Genomic DNA, 21,625 nt, shown 5'->3' with positions numbered 1-21,625 from the left:
TGGTAACTAAAAAAAGAGGCACTAAAGCAGTGGCTGTGAGGGCTACATGCTGTTCAAGGCTCTTCTGAGCAAGATGTTGATATTCCATGACTATAGCGCAACGAACGGACAAGAAGAAGGACACAGGCAGGGACAGAACGCAGTGCTGTCCACCTCTCCACCTTTCCCTCATTAAAATTCCTTTCTCTCTTCTTCTCTCAGTGCTGTGTTGTCTCCCTGCCTGTGTCCTTCTTCTTGTCCCGTTCGTCGCGCTGCAGTCATGGAATATCGGAACCAACTCGTCCAACAACTTACCTTGTCAAGATGTTAATGGCACAGATGCATGAAGAAATAAAGCGAAAAAAATTACGCAGTTCTGGGGTGAGCTGAGATTGGCTGTGTTCCACCTGACGTATTCCGTTTCCCAACCGTGCGAACTTTTAGCAGTGCAGAAAAGGCATGATGGCAACAGGAAATGAACACGTGCATAAAGAATCCTTTTTGTGACAGAGCGGGTACCCACACGCATAGAAAAAGCTATATACAGTATATTGGATCCTCACATTACACCCAGGAAGGTAAAGGTGCATACTGAAAATGACTGCGTCGAGAAAAAGTTCGACCGCCTGAATTTCTTAGCGCACAAAGAAATCTTGATACACTGATGCACTTCATTCCTATCAAGATGAAGCTCGGCTTCGAACTCAGGAACAAATTCGCATGGTCACTGAGGCACTTTGATGGCTTTTGACACGAGGATGATTAGTTTAACATGAAGTCTACACGACTAGAGACCATATTTTGGGCGTTAAAAAGGGTGCTTTTTGTCTGCAAAGAAAATCGCCTACAAAACAGGCGGCACGTAATGCAAAGAAAAAGTTTTACTTGATATATGGTTGCCTTCACCCAGGAAAGCTCGTCAATTGCATCCGCTGTGAGGAACACAGAGAGATAATTTCGCATCACGCAGGAAAGATTTCAACACTACAGAGCACCGGTTCAAAAGGTTTCTTGACAGAGGACTAAATTCTGGGCGGATAAAGTATAGAGAACCGATTCCTTACATCTTGCTCTCTGTATGCAAGGAAGCCAGGAAATTTGGTATCGATGCTTTCCGACCGAGAACTTTACCAGCGTGAAAAACGTGAAAATCAGACTGCATTTTTTTTTTAAATTTAACTGCTTCGTGGAGAAAGATTTTTCAGCCTAGTGGCAGGAAGCAACGATATGAGCAAGCAGGCACCCTTTTTTCTCGCGACGCGTGTGCCGACGTACGTGTCTGATATTCATGCATATAATCAGCTGACAGAAGCCCCCCGTCCCATTCTGGAATGGATTTACCAAGGAAAGACGAAGCATGACGTGGGTAACCGGAATGAGAGACAAGTTGAGTACGTTCCGAGTAGATCTCTCAGACCAAAAGAGAGATATAGTATTCCTCGCTGCTCCACTCGCTATGGTAAAAGAACTCGTGCATTCTATGTTCCTTCGTCACTAAATGTGTTGCCGTCAAGCGCATTTTCTGTGAGTACAAATTATAAACTAAAAAAACTATCGCGTTCATCTGCTTTCATATGACCTTTAACTTTGTTTTTTTGGTATAACTTATCTCCTGTTTTGTCTCGTCGTTCCTTTTATGGTCATATTCCTGGACTTTCATAGCCTACATTGCCTGATATACATTTGTTGTTGATGTAGTTTAGTGGATTCAGCGTTTTTTCCGGTTAACTGTGAAGTGTAATGTGTTTGAACGATTTTTTGCTGTTCCTATTTTTCTGTTGCTTTCTGCTAATCTTATGCTGTAAAGCGTCGCACGCGACTTGCCATTACCTGAGGCGCTGCCATACAAGCCCAATGAGGCTTCGGCAGGCCTGAATCTGTAAAATGTCTTTGCAGTGTAGAATAAACTGATTGATTGATTGATTGATTGATTGATTGATTGATTGATTGATTGATTGATTGATTGATTGATTGATTGATTGATTGATTGATTGATTGATTGATTGATTGATTGATTGATTGATTGATTTTATCTAGAATACAAAAAATGTTGAAAATAGAGTAACAAAGACCATATCAAACTTTAATACTATTTGATGAAGGACTTGACATAGAATATGCCGTTGACTCCGAATGAAAGAATGTCGTACGCCAAAAAAAGGACGAAACAGGAAGGAAAAACACAGAACAGGAAAGAGGGGCAATTTCCAACTTTAATAACAGGAAAGGAAACCAGGCGCTCTTTTATAGCCGCTGAGCTGCATGAGGGTGCGTGAACAAAAAAAAACAAATGCGGTGGTGGACGAGTGATAACAGCACAACAAGTCATAGGGAGGTCGCTATTACAAAAAGCAGGGTTGATAACACATGCGAGTGTGAATGATAGCACAGGTTGAAAGATTATGAATAAGGATAAGAACCAACGTGTCACCAGTGTGTCTGAAAGCCTCCTTCAAAAAATGAAGAAACCGGGCTACAAGCGTGACATTGGAAACAAAACTGTGCAGGTCATACCTTACCTGCATGGGTTTTCGCACAATTTGAAAAAAGTGGCTTCCAGGCACGGAGCGCAGCTGGTTTTTTCAGCCCCCTGCAAACTGGCAAGCATATGTCCGATGGTGTCAGGAAAGCCAGTCAAAAAGGCCTGTACTGCCAGACATCAAACAGTGTTCACAAAATGCACCAATAATGTGGTATACGAGATCCCTTTGACGTGTGGCAAAGTATATGAGGGGCAAATGGGACAGTGTTTCAATGAGCGTGCTCGACAGCACAATGTGACCCTAAAAAGCAAGACGGGAAGCAACCTAGCTTTACATTGTAGCAGGTGTAAAGATTGTTGCCCGAAATTTCACGAGGCCAGGTTTCTAGCCAGGGCAAAAGAAAAAATCGAAAGAGAAGTCATTGAGGCTTTTTATATTCATCAAAGAATAGACAACTGCGTTAGCACGCCTTCTGTTCTCACCAGAAACCAACTAGCTTTTTTGGACGGTTTCGTTTAGATGCCCTTTGCAAAGTCCGCTTGCTTCCTTCAATCGGTTTGATGATTGTTAATATCTTAACGTTTTTTATTTTTTATTTATTAACTTATTTCAGTACCCTCAGGGCCCGAGGGCATTACAGAGGGGAGTGGGGTACAATAGACAAAATGACAAAAGAACAGCAGTCACATGTAACACAAAATGTGAACAAAAATATGGCCAGCCCAAATCAGTAGGTTACAGCAAATACAATCAAACAAATTAACAGTCATTTAACACGAAATTATGAGCAAAGAATAAAGTAAGCATACCACGCAAACAAAAAAAAACAAGAGGAAGTTGTTGAAAACGGCAGGAAATCACTGGTGTACACATTGTCATTCCCTTAAACAGCAGAATTTGTGAAGGGGAAAAAAAAGACCAGATCTGTTTGAACTACCACATAAGCTGAAAAGAATAAACGGCAAGGCGCAAGAATTACATGTACTATGTTACCAAGATGTTAGTTAAAGCCGATTTAAACACAGAATGGTCACTTATTTCGACGACCGATCGGGGAAGGTGATTCCATTGTGCCGATGTGCTGGGGATGAATGAGTTGTAAAAATGGTTTGTTTGGCATGAAAGAATACCAACTTTATAACGATGATCGATCCGAGCTGAAACGTAGCAAGGTGGCGTTATAAATTTTCTCTTAAGGATGGGGCTATCGTAGTAAATCTTATGGAATAGACAAAGGCGGGATATATTTCTACGTTGCGACAGTAGTGGGAGTGATAAGCTTGATTTCATGGCACTGACGCTAGAGTTACGGTGATAATTCGAGAGAATAAAACGGGCCGCGCGGTTCTGTATAGATTCGAGTTGGTATATTAGTGTCTCTTGATAGGGGTCCCAGATAGATGCAGAATATTCTAGTTTACTACGAACCAACGACTTGTAGAGAAGCAGTTTTACGGAGCTAGAAGAAAGATTAAAGTTACGGCGTATGTAGCCCAGCATGCGGTTAGCGTTATTGCTTACATGGTCTATGTGTACTTTCCAAGAGAGATTATGGGAAATGAAGACACCTAAATATTTATAAAAAGGCACAGACTGAAGGCTGCAATTATTAAGACGATATGAAGGCAATGTGGTGCTACGACGAGAAACTCGCATGTTAATTCTTATCCTTATTCATAATCTTTCAACCTGTGCTATCATTCACACTCGCATGTGTTATCAATCCTGCTTTTTGTAATAGCGACCTCCCTATGACTTGTGCTGTTATCACTCGTCCACCACCGCATTTGATTTTTAGTTCACGCACCCTCATGCAGCTCAGCGGCTCTAAAAGAGCGCCTGGTTTCCTTTCCTGTTATTAAAGTTGGAAGTTGCGCCTCTTTCCTGTTCTGTGTTTTTCCTACCTGTTTCGTCTTTTTTTTGGCGTACGACATTCTTTCAAGACGATGTACCAACTAACCCGTCATAAAGTTCTACTACTCCGAATGAAGACGATGCTGAAAAGCTTTAATAGAAAGTAACCAAGTAACTTTGATGCCGAGTTGATGTAAATGTTCAGAACAAGTCCATGTGGTAGAGCAAAAGAGTTTTTCCCTACCGCAAAATTTTTCTCCGTGTCCGACATTCTCAGGGGAAAATTTTCAAAAATAGAAAATTGTAAGACACTTATGTGGAAATGTTTAAGGCAATGGTCCATTCTTCTCAGATGTAGCGAAGTCTTTTAAACTGTTTCCATCGATCGCATTAAAGGGTTAAGACAGCCATAGAAAACCAAAGCAAAACGCTTTTCACTGTAGCAAAAGCGTTAATAGAAAAAAGGAATGAGACTGCCATCAGGTGATCTGTAGATATATTGATTGTTATGATGAAAACTTACATTATGTAAAGAAAATTACGCTCATAAATGGTTTCTCGCTCAAAAATGTTTTTGTCCAGGAAGCTAATATGAGAAGTTGTACAGCAGTAACATATGACTTACTGTTTAAGTGACTCGTTGAAACTCTGATAACAGAGAATTTTTAATTTACATGCGTACTGTTGTGACTGTACCCCCCCCCCCCTCCCCTTTTTGTGTGTTACCGCCATAGCCGTCTTCACTTAAGCCATTCCCAGAGGCAGTGCGTGGTTGTGCTACAGTGGTGCTTCTCCGAGTACGCGCTCCCATGCGACCACCTGAAAAGAAATGCGGCACCCGACACTGCGGACGGAGACACTGAGTCTAGACGACTCCCTTTATTCCACTTTCCTTAACCGCGGCGTAACTGCCACCACCTGTTTTCCCAACTTAAGGGGCTCCTGGCAAGAATATAAGCGCAACAAGACGACACAAAGACGGAGGAAAAACGACAGGACAAGGGGCTCCCCTTAGGCAGCACCCAACGCAGCAGTAATGACCCTGCGGCCATGTATGTACCAGACGATGGAGAGGGGAGCGCCGTTAATGAGTGCCCGATTTCGGCAAGCTGGCCAATGAGCGTCGTTGGCTCCACTCAAAGGCGGCGCCCAAGACGAAGTCTCTACGATTGGACGAAAAAGCCGAGTAGACAACGGGAGAGGCTATTAAAGCGCTCGAAACGTTCATCGAGCAGTGGTTCCCTGAGACTCTATTCAGCTTTTACTTGGTCTCTATTGTAACTTATGTTGTAAACATGTGAAAACAGATTTCTCTTGCTGTCTTGCTTCTCCTACTCCCCTTCTCCGGCCCACGTTCCTTCCTCTACCGGCACAGCGGCGGTCTTCCTGAACCCGATTCCTTGTGAAACACGCTACTAGGACGCCAAAATATTTCAGTACTAACTGAGCACTTCGCTTCTCTTTACCAACATAACGAGCTAGACGCCGTCTGCTCTAGAAACAAAGCCTCTGTCGCTGGTACCGATTAGCCCTCAACTTTGGCAGTGCAGCCCAAATTCATTCTACTTTTCCTAGCACATTCCTTTATTTTGTCTCTCGGCTTTGTTCTACAGAGCTCTCGCCTATATAATTTCTCGGTGCGATAATCACTGCGTCACCCTAACATGCTACCATTTTTCTCTTCCATTCATGTTTTATTATTCCCTCGTCAGTTTGTAAATCATTCCTTCTTTCCAAACATGTGACTCCCTAGAAATCAAAGCCTGCACCTCTCCACCACCCGACAACACAAGCATTCAGGGAGCAAATATAAGCTTTCGTCTTTACTGGGGACTTCCCGCGAGTCCGCCTTCTTATTTTCCATTTAGTAACTACGTAGTTCTTGCAGGCCCCCGTGTTTTCGAAAGATGGTAGTACCTAGCGACTCTTCATGTTCTTGTTTAAAGCCGAATTCTTGGAAGCCTGCTATGCGCACTCAACTGAAGCTGGCTAAAGTATCGGCGCGTTTATAATGAAACCTTTGCTAAACTTTACGGCAGGTTAAATAATTTTATCAACTGCATTTTAATCATTTACGTTCACCAGAGCCAAACTTATCCAGCCATTTGGTTCGCCATTACAAGGAATAAGGCAGCAGCAGGTTTTTTTCTTTGTCGGTCTTCATGTCTGCCGCCTAATAGTTATTGTGAGGTTAACACAACGCGGTACCTGTGCGTCCAAGACTAAATATTGGTTTTTGCAGAAAGGAAATGGCGCTGTTATTGTCTCGCATCATGGAGGACATCCAAACACGCCTCAAGGAAGGTGCACCGTAAGGTGCGCTTTGGCAGTTTCTTGCAGAAATACGTCACGTATGCAAGAATTCACACCAAAAGTACGCGTTTTGTCCCTTCTCGGAAAATTTCCTCGTTACCCGGCGTTCTGGACGCAGTGTAATTCATGCTTTCGGAGAACCGAGATCATTGCTATAAACAGACGCGAGTGAGCTGCGGAAGGGGGGGGGGGATTGGCTGCAGTGCCCGTACGTAATGGTAACAGATGATTTAACGTGCATCTGTGCCTATTTCCGGAAATGAACCCTTCTACCTTGCTCTAAACCTGCTGTCAGCTCGCGCACGCGCGCGCGCGTGCGTGCGTGTGTCTGTATTTGTGCGCGCATGTTTGTGTGTGTGTGTGTGTGTGTGTGTGTGTGTGTGTGTGTGTGTGTGTGTGTGTGTGTGTGTGTGTGTGTGTGTGTGTGTGTGTGTGTGTGTGTGTGTGTGTGTGTGTGTGTGTGTGTGTGTGTGTGTGTGTGTGTGTGTGTGTGTGTGTGTGTGTGTGTGTGTGTGTGTGCGTGTGCGTGCGTGTGTCCGCGCGCGCGAGTGCATGAGTTATATTCCGTGCATGTCTTGAACACAAGAGACTAATACACTTTCCGCACTTTCTTCAAACACATTGTTTAAGGCCGCAAACACACCTTTATATACGTCATCAAGTAAAATCTAGGCCTTTTATTGCCATGGCCTCAAGTAAGCTACGCCCAGTCGTAAATTAAGTGGTGTTTCAGTTGTTCGTCGCACATAAACCTACACATTATCAGTGAAGCACGACGCCGTTTCTATATCTATTGATTTCAAATGTTTATTTGCGTGCAGTACCTACTGAAAAAAGTTTATGAGGCAATAAACTCATACAGTTTATCATACAAATGTGATAGAGTTCTCATACAAATCATAGAAAATTATCATTCAAATGTCATTCATTTCTGTGAAATCATACAGTCATTATAGAGATATCATAGAATATCATACGAATTGCATAGATTGTATGATATTCTATGATATCTCTATGATGACTGTATGATTTCACAGAAGTGAATGACATTTGAATGATAAGTTTCTATGATTTGTATGATAAGTCTGTAATTATACTCTCACTCGTCAATCTTATGTTGGTGATAATGAGTTCAGAAGAATTGTACAGGAGGAAAAACACCTACCTTGTAAATAATTTCGAATTCTGTATCAATTACTGACTGTAGAAGACCGAGAACTAAACGAAAGAATGGCAACGAATTAGGTGATTTTTAAAAACGAAGTCGGTCAGCGGCAAATGCAAAGAAGAATACACCGGCTCAGGTATTACTTAACATGAACAATTCATCGCAAAGTGGTTCATATGGCGGCATTCCCGTTACTGTTCGACTTTGTGCGCAGATGGTTCATCCGCCAGCAAATATTGAGGCGAAAGCCTTTAATACCTCATACTGTCGTGACCAAGGAATGTTAGCAAATGTTCCCGCGTTTCGGGGTCACTACTTATAAAAAAACTGTGTCGAGGCTGGGAATCCAACCAGGGCCTGTGGCATTTTAAGTGGAGACGCTCCCACTGCGCCACGAAGGCTCAGGGTTTGGGCGTGAATAAAGGCGCATCTAGTGAATGCATGGGTTTCATAAATAAAATAAATGAAATAATAAAAACCAAATATAACGAAAGAAACAGAAACAAAAATAACGTAAAATAAAAAGAAAAGAAATAAAAATAAAAATATGAAAAATGAAAAAAAGCAAACAGTGCGCGAGGAAACGCTTTCGCCTAGCAGCACTTTAGTGAGCCAAAGTGCCCCCTGAATTTTTTTTTTTTTCCAGGCAGCGGCACTGTCGACGGTAGGGCACCTCCAAGGGGGAAGCTTGGCCGGAGGACACTCTTCACTTGCGCATGCGATACTACCGAACATAGTCAGCGTTCTTTGGGCCACAATGTTCACTTTGACCGCGAAGCCTCTACGCGCACACGGCTATATCCTGCCGTGGCCGATGCTTCCGCAGACCAGCAAGCTGAACCTCGGCTGCTGATCATGGCTGATCGGACTGTACCACGTCTGCCATGGCGAAGGAGTCGCACCCTCGCGAGACCTCCACTTTGAGCCGAAGAAGAGACGGAGCGGCCGTGGGTGCGTCAGGTGCGCTCGACTTAATTACGAGATCTTGCTGCAACGCCACCGCCAGGCCATTTATGCCTAGCCCCGCGTGACCTCCTGTCTGAACAGCATAGGAGACGAATCGGCCGAGTGCGCGAGAGTGACTCTCACTCTCCATTAGCTGTGCTATGACAGATAGCCATCGCAGGTGACCTACCTATAAGAGCTTTTCGCTTTTACAAATCAAACAAAACGAAATCAGGGTACGTAATTGATCAATGCAGGCCCATACAGATTAGCGCCGCCGCGGTGGCTCAGTGGCTATAGTGCTCGGCTGCTGGCCCAAAAGACGCGGGTTCGATCCCGGCCGCGGCGGCTAGAATTTCTTTGGGGGAGAAATTCTAGAGGCCCGTGTGCTGTGCGATGTCAGTGCACGTTAAAGAACCCCAGGTGGTCGAAATTTCCGGAGCCCTTCACTACGGCGTCTCTCATAGCCTTAGTCGCTTTGGGACGTTAAACCCCACAAAACCAAAACCAAACCAACCATACTGATTACTTAACAGGCAGGCACGAGGATATCATGTGTATTTGAACTTAAACAGAAAGAATACGTCAGTGCTGGAAAAAGCGTCTAGTATTACTGAGAATCGAGTCGCATCAGGTGGCATTGTGATTGATGTTACCTACGTTACCTATGCTGATGCCCTGTATTTTGTTCACTAACCATCTGGCCCGTTTGTGAGCAAGTTTCACTGCACCTTTTTTATCGGTGTTATAGTGTACAAAGCTCTCCCCTGTCCTTTCTTGCTGTCTCCCCCCTCTATCCTTCTCCTCACTATCCTCTCCCTTTCCCTTTCGTTTCCGCCGGCTGCAGCTCGGGTGCTTAAGATATTAGATAGCAATTGCCGCGGCCGGCAACACTCTTTTGCTTCACTTTTTTATTATTAAATAAACCACTACCACCACCACAATGCTCGATAACAGCATGCATGTATTAAAACGGCATGCATGCATGTATTAAAACAAGCTGTGCACAGTTAGAAGGCAAAGGCTAGCACAGGGGCCAATTGGTTGATCATGCTTGTCACGGCCTGATTTTTTCTGAATCTACTTCCCTTTCAGTTAAGTCCTTTTTTCCTTAGTCCAAGTGACCATGTTTGCTTTACCCGTTTTTATTGTATATGTATTGTCGTTATTTCCATCGCACTAGTGGATTGTAATTAAGACTGTTTTCTGTTGCCTGGCTCGACTGGAACTGTGTATGCATTTTGTTATTTTTATTTGTTTAGTAATCTTGTTTGTCATTGTCTCCTGCCCTATATGATGATAATTTTATCCTCTATCCAATTTCGGAGAGTACAATTTCATTTATCAGGGTGTACTGGACACTGTACAACATTGTATTTTTTTTTAGAGGCAATGCCGCTGTACAGCGGTCTAGTGTATGCGGCCCTAATGCTCTGTCAAGCTGTCATTTTTTATAGTTTTTACTGCCTGCGTCCAGTATCGGCCACCCTATAAACCACAAAATAAAAGGCATTCTTATTGTTAGACTCACGGCCGCTTAGTTTGTTCACCTCTCTTGTGGGAGCACTTTCGCCCAATTAGTTCTTTTGTTTTGTTTTAATGTAAGGTTTATCATCCCCAAGCCCAGCATGTGCTGGGAGGATGCCGGAGTATTCTGGATTGTTCAGCACACCTGGGTGTCTTTGACGCCCGTTGACATCGCACAGGACGCGAGTGCTTTTGTGTTTAGCCTCCAACAAAATGTGGTCCCGGGGACCTGGATTCAATTTTGCAACCTTGTAATCAGCAGTTGAGCGCTAATGCCACCGCGATACCGCGGCAGATTCAATTAGTTTCATGTTCTGCGCAAGCCTGCCTGTGCAGGTTGACCGATAATATTTTCAATTCTCCTAAAAACGTACTAACTAACAACCCGGTCTTTTACGCTTATTTCTATGCCTGGCTTTTTTCTAGCCTGACAACATCGAAATTTACTGAGATATTTCATAAATACAGCAGTGTAATAAAGTTTTTAGATAGAAAAGAATGCAATATTTTCACAGTGAACATAATAACTAGTAAGTTGTTATACGCAAACATAAAAACATAGGCACGACGTTTAAGGTGCAGTAAAAAGAAACAAGATTCCTGTCATTTCTAGAAAATTTCCCTCATGTTAACTTAAAAATCCGAGCTTGCTTTATTTCTACTGGTAACAAGCTCGAAGTCTATGCATCTCCTGTCTATTCGTCTTTCCCCGCGCACATTGTGAGTGCCACGCGGATTAAGATTACCACTGCTAGTAATTTGTTCATATATGAGAGCTGCTAAAGACCTGTTCCTTGGGTTGAGCGTCTTTGTAGTGGGAGTATAAGTTTCTTAAACTAAAGGTGATAACTAATGTAACCCCACGAAGCGAGAAGGAGTAGGTGGAGCCAATACCTCCTAGAAAGACTTGAGGCCTGCGCGCTGCGTGAGTGACGTCACATCCAGTAGGCGGATGGCCGCGTCGCTCGCTTCCTCCGCTGCGCTTGGTGTCGCTTTTTTAGGATGGTTTAGTCGCTCTCTATCAACCGCTGTATTAAGCGCGAGGGCGACCGCTTTACAAGCGTACAAAAAGATAGGCGTGCGCTCATTTATAAAGAAAGGAAGAGCCTGCTGTGAAATAACTAGGGGCCTGGTCAGCTGCAGTGCACTCTTTAGAGAAGTAAGATTGACAAAGTACTCTAGGTGAGTGAATAACTGATAGAAAACGCGAGAATTCTGCAGTGCAGTTGTTTCGCTTCGCTGTCTTCGGCTTCAGCGGCGTGCGTTACGTGAATTCGGGATGATGGAGGCAACAGCAACTCGATCGTCACCTTCATGCAAACTGTGTAATGGTGCCCATTGCAGCGTTCTACAATTACTGCTCCCATGGGGAGTTTATTGTTTGCTGATAATTCAAGAATGAGGCAAAATTTAGTCGGCAACCAAAAGACAAATTTCGGTTTATTGGTCATGGGCATGGAAAGGCGCTATAAATAAATGTAAGACAATACAATATACATACAGTAAACAGAACTAATGAAGCATCAAGGTAACAAAATTGAACTGCCAGGTAGTAACCACAGATTTGTAAAACAAACATACCCTTTAAATATGAAAACATAAATTGTACTCATGGTCACACTTAAGACTTAGACCATGTCACATACAGTAGAACAGGTCACTGCAACAAACATCAAGGAAACGAAGGCAGTCATGGTTCGCAGTCCAAAATAACACAAAACTTTTAGCAACATACGGTTAAGCACAAAACATATGTGATGAAAAACAATTGCAATCGACTAGAATGAGGAACTTGGTTACTTCCCATAATATGGCACTGCGAGAACAAATCAAAGCAATAAACACTCCACATACAAACAAGCACATGCTCCTCTCTTGTTTTGGAACACTGTGGTGTGGACAGGTACGATGGGCAATCCTTGAATATTGAAGGCACAGCGCTAGGGTCCAGTCGTGGCACCGGCAAAGTGGTCTCGATAACCTTTCCAGTCCCTGGGTCATGATAGCCGTTTTTTTTTTAATAAAGCTCTCATGGAAGTGCAGCGCACAGACCTGCAAAAGCGAAAACAGGGGACTGTACCACAAAAATATATCAATGTGTCTCCGAAAGACATTAATTATGTATACGTGCTCAAGGTAGTTTTTTTTGGTATTGGCAGATTCTTTCCTGATGCAAGCACAGGCTGAACGAACACTTTTCGCAGAAAACACATGGTATTTGGTGTTTAACGTCCCAAAGCAGCTCAGGCTATGAGAGACGCCGTAGTGGAGGACTCCGGATAATTTCGACCATCTACGGTTCTTTAACGTGCACGCGTCTGTCGACACTCCTGCCGACGCGTCTGTCGACACGGCTGCCGACGCGTCTGTCGATACTCCTGCCGACGTATCTGTCGACACTCCTGCCGACGCGTCTGTCGACACGGCTGCCGACGCGTCTGTCGACATTCCTGCCGACGCATCTGTCGACACGGCTGCCGGCGCGTCTGCCGACGCGTCTGTCGACATTCCTGCCGACGCATCTGTCGACGCGTCTGTCGACATTCCTGATTCCTGCCGACGCGTCTGTCGACACGGCTGCCGACGCGTCTGCTAACGACAGTATGAGGCATTAAAGGCTTTCGCCTTAATATGAACACGAAATAATTTCGCTTGTCAGCCGTAGGAAGCATTCTGAGAGTCGCCTCGTCCTTCTATGCGGCACAACGAATTCTAGGCCTAACGCTCAATATGCTCGCACTGACAATGAACTTTGCGAAGCGTGAAAGCGGGCATGACGGTACACAACAAGCTAATTAAAGCAGTTCTTACCCTTGAAGAAGCTGTAACTTGGTAATCCTTGCGTGGTATTGCACGCAGCCACTTGTTCCGCTGGGCATCGTCCTTCAGAAATGAGCAGACTTGAATTTTCGAGTCTTCGTCGTAGTTTCCCCGGCATTTCGGCACACAGCACTTGTAAGGCATGCTGATAGCCGCACTTCACTCCTTCACAACCACCACGCGCGCCGATCATGCGCAGGAACGCGCACACAGTGCAGAAACACAGAACAACACCAGAACGATGCACGCAACGGCAGGCTTCCTGCCGCTGGTCCGCGCGCGCCGACTGCGGGGTTCGTCGGTTCGTTTCGTGCGCGCGCGCCTCCCGACCCTCGAAGAGGCGATCGCCTACCGGAAATGACGTTGCTCACGTGACATTTGGGAGCGCGCAGGCCTGAAGTCTTTCTAGGAGGTATTGGTGGAGCCCGCACTGACACGACTCGTGACGTCACTAGCCGCGCCATGGAAAAATATTAAGGTGAGTTGTTCAAACGCAGAGGCTGTCGCGAATCGGGGTGACGCGTCCCCGATTGCTGAAGGGGAACGCTTTCGAGTGCAGGTTCAGAGAAAGGACCAAAGAACTCAAACAAAACAAAACGAAGCCGTGTTTATATTTTAAAGGAAAGGGGCCAATAGAAGAAACGAAAATACCAAGGAAAACACACACTAGAAACGCGTACAACACTAGGGATAAAAAGGAGAGAGTTCACCCGATACAAAGCGTCCAATGTGGTACGGGAATGCCTTGCAGGTAGTACAGACGCGGGTTGGCGAGTTGCGATGCGTCGTTGGCGTTGTGTCCAGGGAGCCGGTGGTAGAGAGCCAGGAGATGAGGGACGAAGATGGGCACGGGAGACGCTGACTAGCTCCTGTCAGTCGCCTCCAAGAAATGGGCAGCTACAGCAGGAAAACAGTAGCCTGGTCCTGTCGACGGCGTTCCGCAAACACCGTAGGCTTGTGCAGCCTATCCAAGGAAGCCTTGGCTGCTGCCTCTTCCGACCTCGAAATGGGTGCAGTAGGCCTGCGTCGTCGATTCAGGGAGGTCCACGGCAGCACAGACCCGATGTCTGACGGCTGCCACCTCCACGCTTGAATGAGGCTTAATGGTCTTGCGTCGGTGATCCAAAGGAAGCCACTGGCAGCTCGAACCCAACGTCCGTCCGCTGCCACTTCTACGCTTGAACGAACAGACTTGGGGTGTGGTGTCTTCCTTTACACCTCGATTTCCTGACACGTCGCCCTACGCTCCTCGTGCCTGCCTCGCGCACACCACTCGCACGCGCACACGCGCAACGCGGGGCTGGCACGCACGGCGCTCTGATGTCCGACGCACAACTGCCGACACGCCGCGTTCCACAAGTCCCTCACCAGTGTGGTGTGCACATCACATATGCCCCCCCTCCCCCCTTCGCAAAAGTTTTTTTCACAGAAAAAACTGCCGTCGGTGCACACAACACTTGTGTTCATGTAGTAAACATACAAGTTAGATTTCGCCGAAGTCCACGAAGGCACTGTACACAGCCACACACGGAGGCAAAACATGCACACTGATATCATGGAGTCCAACACTATACATCTGGCAAATGGCAAAATAAAAACTATACAAGACGTCAGACATAAGCTTTAAAGACATCTATACCATACAACTGAATATGTATACATTTAACAATCCATAACCGGAGAACGAAAGAAGAAAACAAACCACAAGCTCTACTACAATGCATTTGCACAGATTTACAAACACCGGATAGTAGCACTATGTACATTGGGCATCATCCTCCGGGAACTCACAAACGATCTCTTAGAAAACGGGCTCTTAGGACAAAAGCTCTTCATACCGTTTGAGCATATTGATATGGAATAGCTTCTTAGTGTGCCCAAAGTCGATCCAATAATCCACGCCATTCTTATTACGGGAAACGACGAATGGACCTTGCCACTGCATCAAGAGTTTATTGTGGCTACTCGGCAAAAGAATGAGGACACGATCTCCAACCTTTAAATGCCGTTTTTTGCTATTCCTGTCATAATATCTGTTCTGAAATTTTTGGGCGCGCAGCAAATTTTGATGTGCCGCACTCACAGTTTGCTCGAGACGTTCTTTTAAATCAAGGACATACCCATATGTCGTCTTTGTGTCTTCCCCCAGCTGTTCCCTTGTCCAAAGTTCTCTGAGGACTGCGAGCGGTCCTCGCACATGTCGTCCGAATATCAACTCGAAAAGAAAAAAGCCTAGACTCACCTGCGGCACCTCTCTGTATGCAAACAGAAGCGGAGCGATATAACGATCCCATGTTTTGGGCTGCTCTTGACTGAGCTTCCGCAGCATCTGCTTGAGTGGGCCATTAATTTTCTCCACCATCCCATTGCACATTGGATGGTAAGGGGCCGTCCTGAGATGTTTCACGGCCAAGAGATCATTGAGCTCTCTCATCATTTCCGACGTGAAACAGGAGCCCTGGTCACAAAGGATCTTTCTCGGAAAGCCTATTCTTGAAGACACCTCCAGCAAGCCTTCTGCCACGGTTGCTGAATCTACCTTTGGCAGAGCCACGGCGTCGGGATACCGCGTGGCGAAATCGATGAGCGTGAGAATATACCTATTCCCTTTCACCGATGTGGGTGACAACGGGCCGATAATATCGACAGCGACCCGATCAAATGGGGTGTCGATAAGAGGCATGCGTCCCTACGGCGCCTTCCCTACTTTGCCCTTCGGGCACGTCTTTTGGCAGGTGTCGCACGACCTGACGTACCTTTTAATCTCTTCCTGCACTCCCGGCCAATAGAATTCTTCCAGAACTCAGTCTACAGTCTTCTTAATGCCTTGATGCCCTGCCAACGGGCTATCGTGGTCAAGCCGTAACAGCTGCGATCGGCAAGACTTTGGAAGTACTACCTGCCGAACTTCTCTGCCAGAGGCGAGTTGATAGAGGCGGTACAACAAACCCTTTTCGACAGAATACGAGTGCGAGTTGCCGTCTTTGCAATGAAATACCTTTCCTATTTTCAGCCAACACGCCTTCAATGAGCCATCCTCTCTTTGCTCTTTTTCTAACTTCTCCTTAGTGAACTGCAGGGGACCGACGCTTAGAGCTGCATTTTTCCTACTATGTCCAGAAGCTTCCTTTCCAGCCAATACCACTTTTGGGCCCTCGCCCTCGCCATTTTCGCAGGCAACCTCGTCATTGACTATACCAGGACGTAATGTAGCTGCGGGCCTTGATTTCTTCCAATTAATGTCTGGATTTGACGGCTCACGGGCCTCTGGTTTATTTCCAATTATGACATCGTACAACGGGGTCTCCATGCACTTCACCAGGGCCGTCCCAGTGAAATAAGGGGAAGCGATATAGACTTCTGCCTCGGGAACTTCCAAACTACTACCATCAATGAGGAACACTGTAGAACTCGAGCAGGTGAGAGCTGAGTCAGGAACTAGGGCCCTACGCACAACCACCGTATTACTTCCCGTGTCCCGTAAAACACGTACCGCTGGGCCACGGAGCTCTCCCTCTAGAACAGGCATGTGTTGCGCGTCTGCAGAATTTTTCCGGACAAGTCCGACCACAACCTTATCCTTCGCTGGCTCAAGCATATCTGTTGTTGTGGACATCGCTTCGAGCGCAACACTCTCTGGCTGGATACAACAGGACGACTGCTTTTGATTTTCTTGCTTTCTTGAGCAAGAACTTACTTCATGCCCTGTTTTCCGGCAATAAACGCAATAAAGCTGTTTTGGCTTTGAGCGACAGTCGGCAGCCTTATGTCCTAGACGATTACAAATCAGGCACCTCACTGGCTGTCTATTTGATGTAGCATCCTTCTCTTTCGGAACGCCCATCTCGAAAGAATCTTTGAACACACACAAGTTTCTTTGCCGCTGGGCCTCTAGAAAGTTGTCTGCTGCCTCAGCCATTTTGTCCAGCGTCTTGTATTCTCTTTCCCGAAGGAAAATCGCCAGACGAGTATGGCAGTTCCTCATGAACTGTGCGGCCACCACCAAGTCACGTAGATCATTGTACGTATTGGCCGTTCCCGACATTTCGACCCTGTAGTGCCAGAGCCCACATTTCGCTGGCTGGCCTCTCTGGAAACAAGCGCTGCGCGCCCGCCGTCGCTCAAAGCAGGCCCAGACTCTCTCGGGCATGTCGCGACGTGCAGCGTGACTCATCCAGCCAGGCCGGCGCCGACACGGACCCTTCCTCCTCTCCTCCTCTCCGTCGATGCGAACTCCTCCGACGCTCGCCGGCTCTCGACCATTGGTCTAATTTGAACGGTGGCCAGTGATTGGAGGATTTGAACGGCTGGCTGCCGTAACCGTTACCAGCGGCTATAAAAACGGAGCCGCGCTGAACCCGAGCAGCAGACGGGCAGCAGAAGAGCCATCACGCCGGAGCTACGCTCGCCGCCGGGGCCGCCCTTTTTCTTTGTGCTCGCCCGTGGCGCTCTTGTCCCTTGTATCATGTAAAAGCCCTTGTACATACTGTACATAAAAGTCATTTTACTCACCGTCGCCTCGACCGTTTCCTGGCTCGGACACCCAGTCCCAACAGTGGATGGCAGCTGCGGGATCGACCGGCGTCAGCTACTTCGGCGCAGTGAGTGCCTGATGTTTTCCCCTCAATTCGCCAGACTGCTCTAGCACAGGTGATTGTAGTTTAGAGTAGGGCTGTGTGTTGCACTGGAGAGAGCTTTGCTGTTTCGAGCCAAGTCGGAGCGCTTTGAAACGAAAGCTGGTACAGAGGGAGTAAACGAGGCGTTGTTGGAAAGAATTACTTGCGCGTGTCATACTAGTAGCGCTATAGTAGTGAACGGCAAGGGAATTCTAAGAAAAGGGCAAACTACAAGAGGCTATTGTGCGCGATGGAGAACTTCAAAGTGAAGGAACTCATCGAAATTTGTGAAGAGTTGGGCATTGATTTGGGCCCCGCAAAACGAAAGCATGCGATTCTTGAGATCATGCGAAAGGAGAATGTAACGGCTGAGGAAGCCAATGAGGCCTGGGAAGAGATCACAGAACGCCGTGAGCGCGAGGAGGCCAAAAGAGGCCGTGAGCACGAAGATGCTGAAAAACAGAAGCAGCTTGAGCGCGAAAAAGCAGAAAAACAGAAGCAGCTTGAGCTCAAAGAGGCAGAAAAACGGAGGCAGCTTGAAATAAAACAGCATGCTCGCGCTAAGAAACTGATGGACCTGGAGCTTGAAGCGCATCAGATCGATTTCGAGAGATATAAAACATTGTCCGTTCTGCATGAGACTAACGGTCAGCAGCTGAGAGATAGGCCGCAGCCCTTCGTGATCGCCGAAGATATGGCGAAATATTTGGCGGAGTTCGAGCGCGTCTGCGAGAGAAAGCGCGTTGAGCGGAGTGGTTGGGCACAGAAGTTGGTAGCCCTGCTTTCTAGCGAAGCGTATGACGTTGTAAAGCGCCTGTTGGACGACGGCTTGGCAAACTACGATGAGCTGAAAAGCTTCTTACTGGTGAAATATAACGTGTCACCGCTGCACCTTCGCCAAAGGTACCTGCGAGAGAATAGCACCCCTTGTTTAACGATTTTCCCTACCAGTTTAAAGCCAACATTTTAGAGTGGCTCGAAAATGCTGAAGGGTCGGAAGATCGTGACACAGAGGTAGAGTGCGTCGCTGCAGAGCAGCCCTGCCAGTGCGGCACAGAGGAAGGTAGTCCGTACGTGGCATATGTAACTGCTGCTGTAACAGTGGGAATTGCCCCGCATTCGCCAACTGATGAAACCCCTCTACCATCGGATAAGGTAGCCACATCATCGGACGGTGAAATCACAGAGGTCGCGCTTATTGAGACTGTGGCGGAGTTACCCGAAAACGGATCTCCTGGAGTGTCAAAAGCAGAAGTTGCCGAACAGGGCAGAGAGGATGTCCGTCTGGACTTTAATGAAAGCGCCAGTGCCAACGCTAGCGATGTAAACGAGGATGACACACCGCGTTGTGCATCGCATTCAACAGAAATGCAGAAACCTGAGACTTCCGATCAACGGATGCGGACGCATATAGAGTTTGCGGACGCGGAGTTGTGCGCTAGTGTTTGCAGCGAGCGATGCGAAACGAGTCCCGTGCTTTCGCACTGCTCTGAGCTTTGCGACTTTCCAGAAAGCAGCTGCAGTAGCGGGAACACCGCGACTGAGGGCAGAGTTGACCCTCCTCCTAATTTGGCTGAAACGCGTCAGGAGCACGACGAGAGCTGCGTGTCAGCAGTAAAGTCAGTAGAAAACACTGGTTCGTCCGCGCCTGTAGAAGCTAAGGTGCTGGACGACAGTGGAGCACAGAACCTCCCAGACGACATGGGAGCTGTAGACGTCCTTCCCTCCAAGAAAGATGAGGACGAATGTGCACTCTTAGAGGCTGACGAGGAAGAACTCAGTTTGGAGGACGCTAGTAAAGGCGCTAAAGACAGGCCTGAACTAGGTAGCACATATGAATCGGCTGACAATCAGAGTGATATTGTCAGGGAACAGGAACCTAGGCGACGGAAGCAGCATGTGCTTCCTCAGGAGAAGATGAAAGGAAGGCATAAGAAAGAAAGCTGCAACCGGAAAGAAAGTAACAGCCAGTTCCGAAAAGAGAGCTATCACCACAAGGTGATAGACAAGCAGTGCTGCCGCCGAAAGGACAGTAAAGGCAAGCTCAAGAGAGAGCTGTCACCGAAAGACGATGAAAGGTAGGCAAAAGAAAGAGTGGTGCCGCCGAAAGATGAAAGGCAGGCAGAAGAAAGACGGGCGCCGCCGAAAAGAGAGAAAGGGCAAACGCGCGAAAACGGGTTTCCACCATCGAAAGCGCCAGCGTCGCCGGCAAAATGACTTCAGTAAAGTCAGTCACGTTGTCAGCCCTGTAACTGGCGTCAGAACCAGAGCTAAAGAAATGTGCGAGGCATCACTATCGCGCAAAGCGAAGCGCATTAGTGTGCCGACGCTCATGGATCTGGGCAGTAATATAAACTGCAAAAAGAAATCATGCAAGAATTCGCGGGGGAAAGAGTATCTTGGGAGGAAACCGAGATACAAGAGAGCGCTGCCCGGGAGGCGAAAAATTAAGGAGCGAGATAAGTGTGAATCTTGCCGCCAGCACAGAGAGAGCGAGACGCGCAAAGGCGCGTGTTCTCAGGACGGCTCACTCTTTCCGCTGCAGTCACGGGAGAAACCGCTCTCCCACAGAAAGCGGCACGCGCGCACAAGGAAAACGCGAGGACGGCTCAAAAAGCGAAAGATTGTGCGAGGCCGCAGTGACAGGGGCAAGAAAATTTGCAAGAAACCGTCCAAGCGCCCGGCCAAGCACAGTTATCGCGATGAAAAGCCGCGTGTCAGGATAACGCTATTCGGTAGGCGTGAAATCAAAAGGTCGTGTAGATACGAACCTCACATTCAGCGGAGAGGCAAAAAGGTGCGCGAGAAAGTCAAGACTCGTGGAAGGCCTCACTTGCAACCACGAACAAAAAGAAAGAAAGAACGGTCCCATCGGAAGCGTGGCGCACTCGCTATGGAACGTCGCGACTGGCGCGCGAAGCGCAAAGAAAGGGACAAGTCGCAAGTCAGTGAAAGCGAACCTTTCTCGTTTTGTATCGCCCGTAGAAACTGGAAAGACAAGTACAGAAAGGAAGGAAAGCGCGTCTACCGCGAAAGAGGCAGAGACATTAGCTTCCACGGTAGTAGAGATAGAGAAGCGCAGCTACAGCGAAAGAGGCAGAGTCATTAGCTTCCGCGGTAACGGGTGTCGTTTAACCGAATTAAACGCTGACGTAGACGCACTAAGCAGTGTGTTCTAAGCAAGGCTGCCTTCGCCTCCTCGTGACCTACGTTTTGTCTCTTCGCGAACAGCTGTTAAGTTCGCTCGTAGAACGGGTAAAAATTTATGTCCTCATTTGTGGCCTCAGCTGAGTGTTCTTCTGGCCGAGTGATCTCAAGAGAGCAAATTTACTTTGCATTCATTTTATTCCGTGTGTGACTTGTGTTTGACACTTTGAGTTATTACTTCGGAGTTCTGGTATCCCACATGTGTCTCTTGTTGAAGAGGGAGCGAAAAGGGGACAGAACTATTGCTAGCGGAGTTTTGTAACCTTTAAGTCTGGTGTATTGACGGGTGAAAGAGGGCACTTGCTCGTGTTGGGTGTTGCCTGTTGTCGGTCGGTTCTTCGCAACATGCAGAACGATCAACGACCGATGCTGAGAAGCAAGCTCTTCCGAAGGACCGAGCGAAGCTGATCCAGTCACCTGGGCGACAAAGCTGCGGAGCAGTGATCCTGTCCTGATGAGCGGGACCTGTTCACGGAAAGGAGCCTGGAGCTACCTGCGGCTGAACATCGGACAAGAACTTGGAGGAGCCTGGCGTACGAGCGCGCCCCGCATCCGAGCCACGCGGAAGTAGCTCGTCTTCGCGGCGCATTGTCTGGCGGCGGTGGTGCTGTAGTGCTAGAGCCCACATTTCGCTGGCTGGCCTCTCTGGAAACAAGCGCTGCGCGCCCGCCGTCGCTCAAAGCAGGCCCAGACTCTCTCGGGCATGTCGCGAC

General features: G+C 47.2%; 1 long non-coding RNA gene across 1 annotated transcript; it reads right to left on the bottom strand.

Moving 5' to 3' along the window:
• Positions 1–11,678: 11,678 nt before the first annotated feature.
• Positions 11,679–14,384, bottom strand: LOC149334251 (uncharacterized). Its single transcript, XR_016284735.1, has 2 exons — positions 13,081–14,384; positions 11,679–12,321 (listed from the first exon to the last, which is right to left on the bottom strand). It is a non-coding gene; the product is annotated as an uncharacterized LOC149334251 (long non-coding RNA).
• Between the last annotated feature and the right edge of the window lie 7,241 nt (positions 14,385–21,625).

The sequence above is a fragment of the Amblyomma mixtum genome, chromosome 8 (assembly GCF_055824585.1).
Source record: "Amblyomma mixtum isolate Tamu chromosome 8, ASM5582458v1, whole genome shotgun sequence".
Taxonomy (NCBI): domain Eukaryota; kingdom Metazoa; phylum Arthropoda; class Arachnida; order Ixodida; family Ixodidae; genus Amblyomma; species Amblyomma mixtum.
The sequence above is the reverse complement of the archived record's forward strand: the minus strand, read 5'-3'. Positions and strand labels throughout refer to the sequence as shown.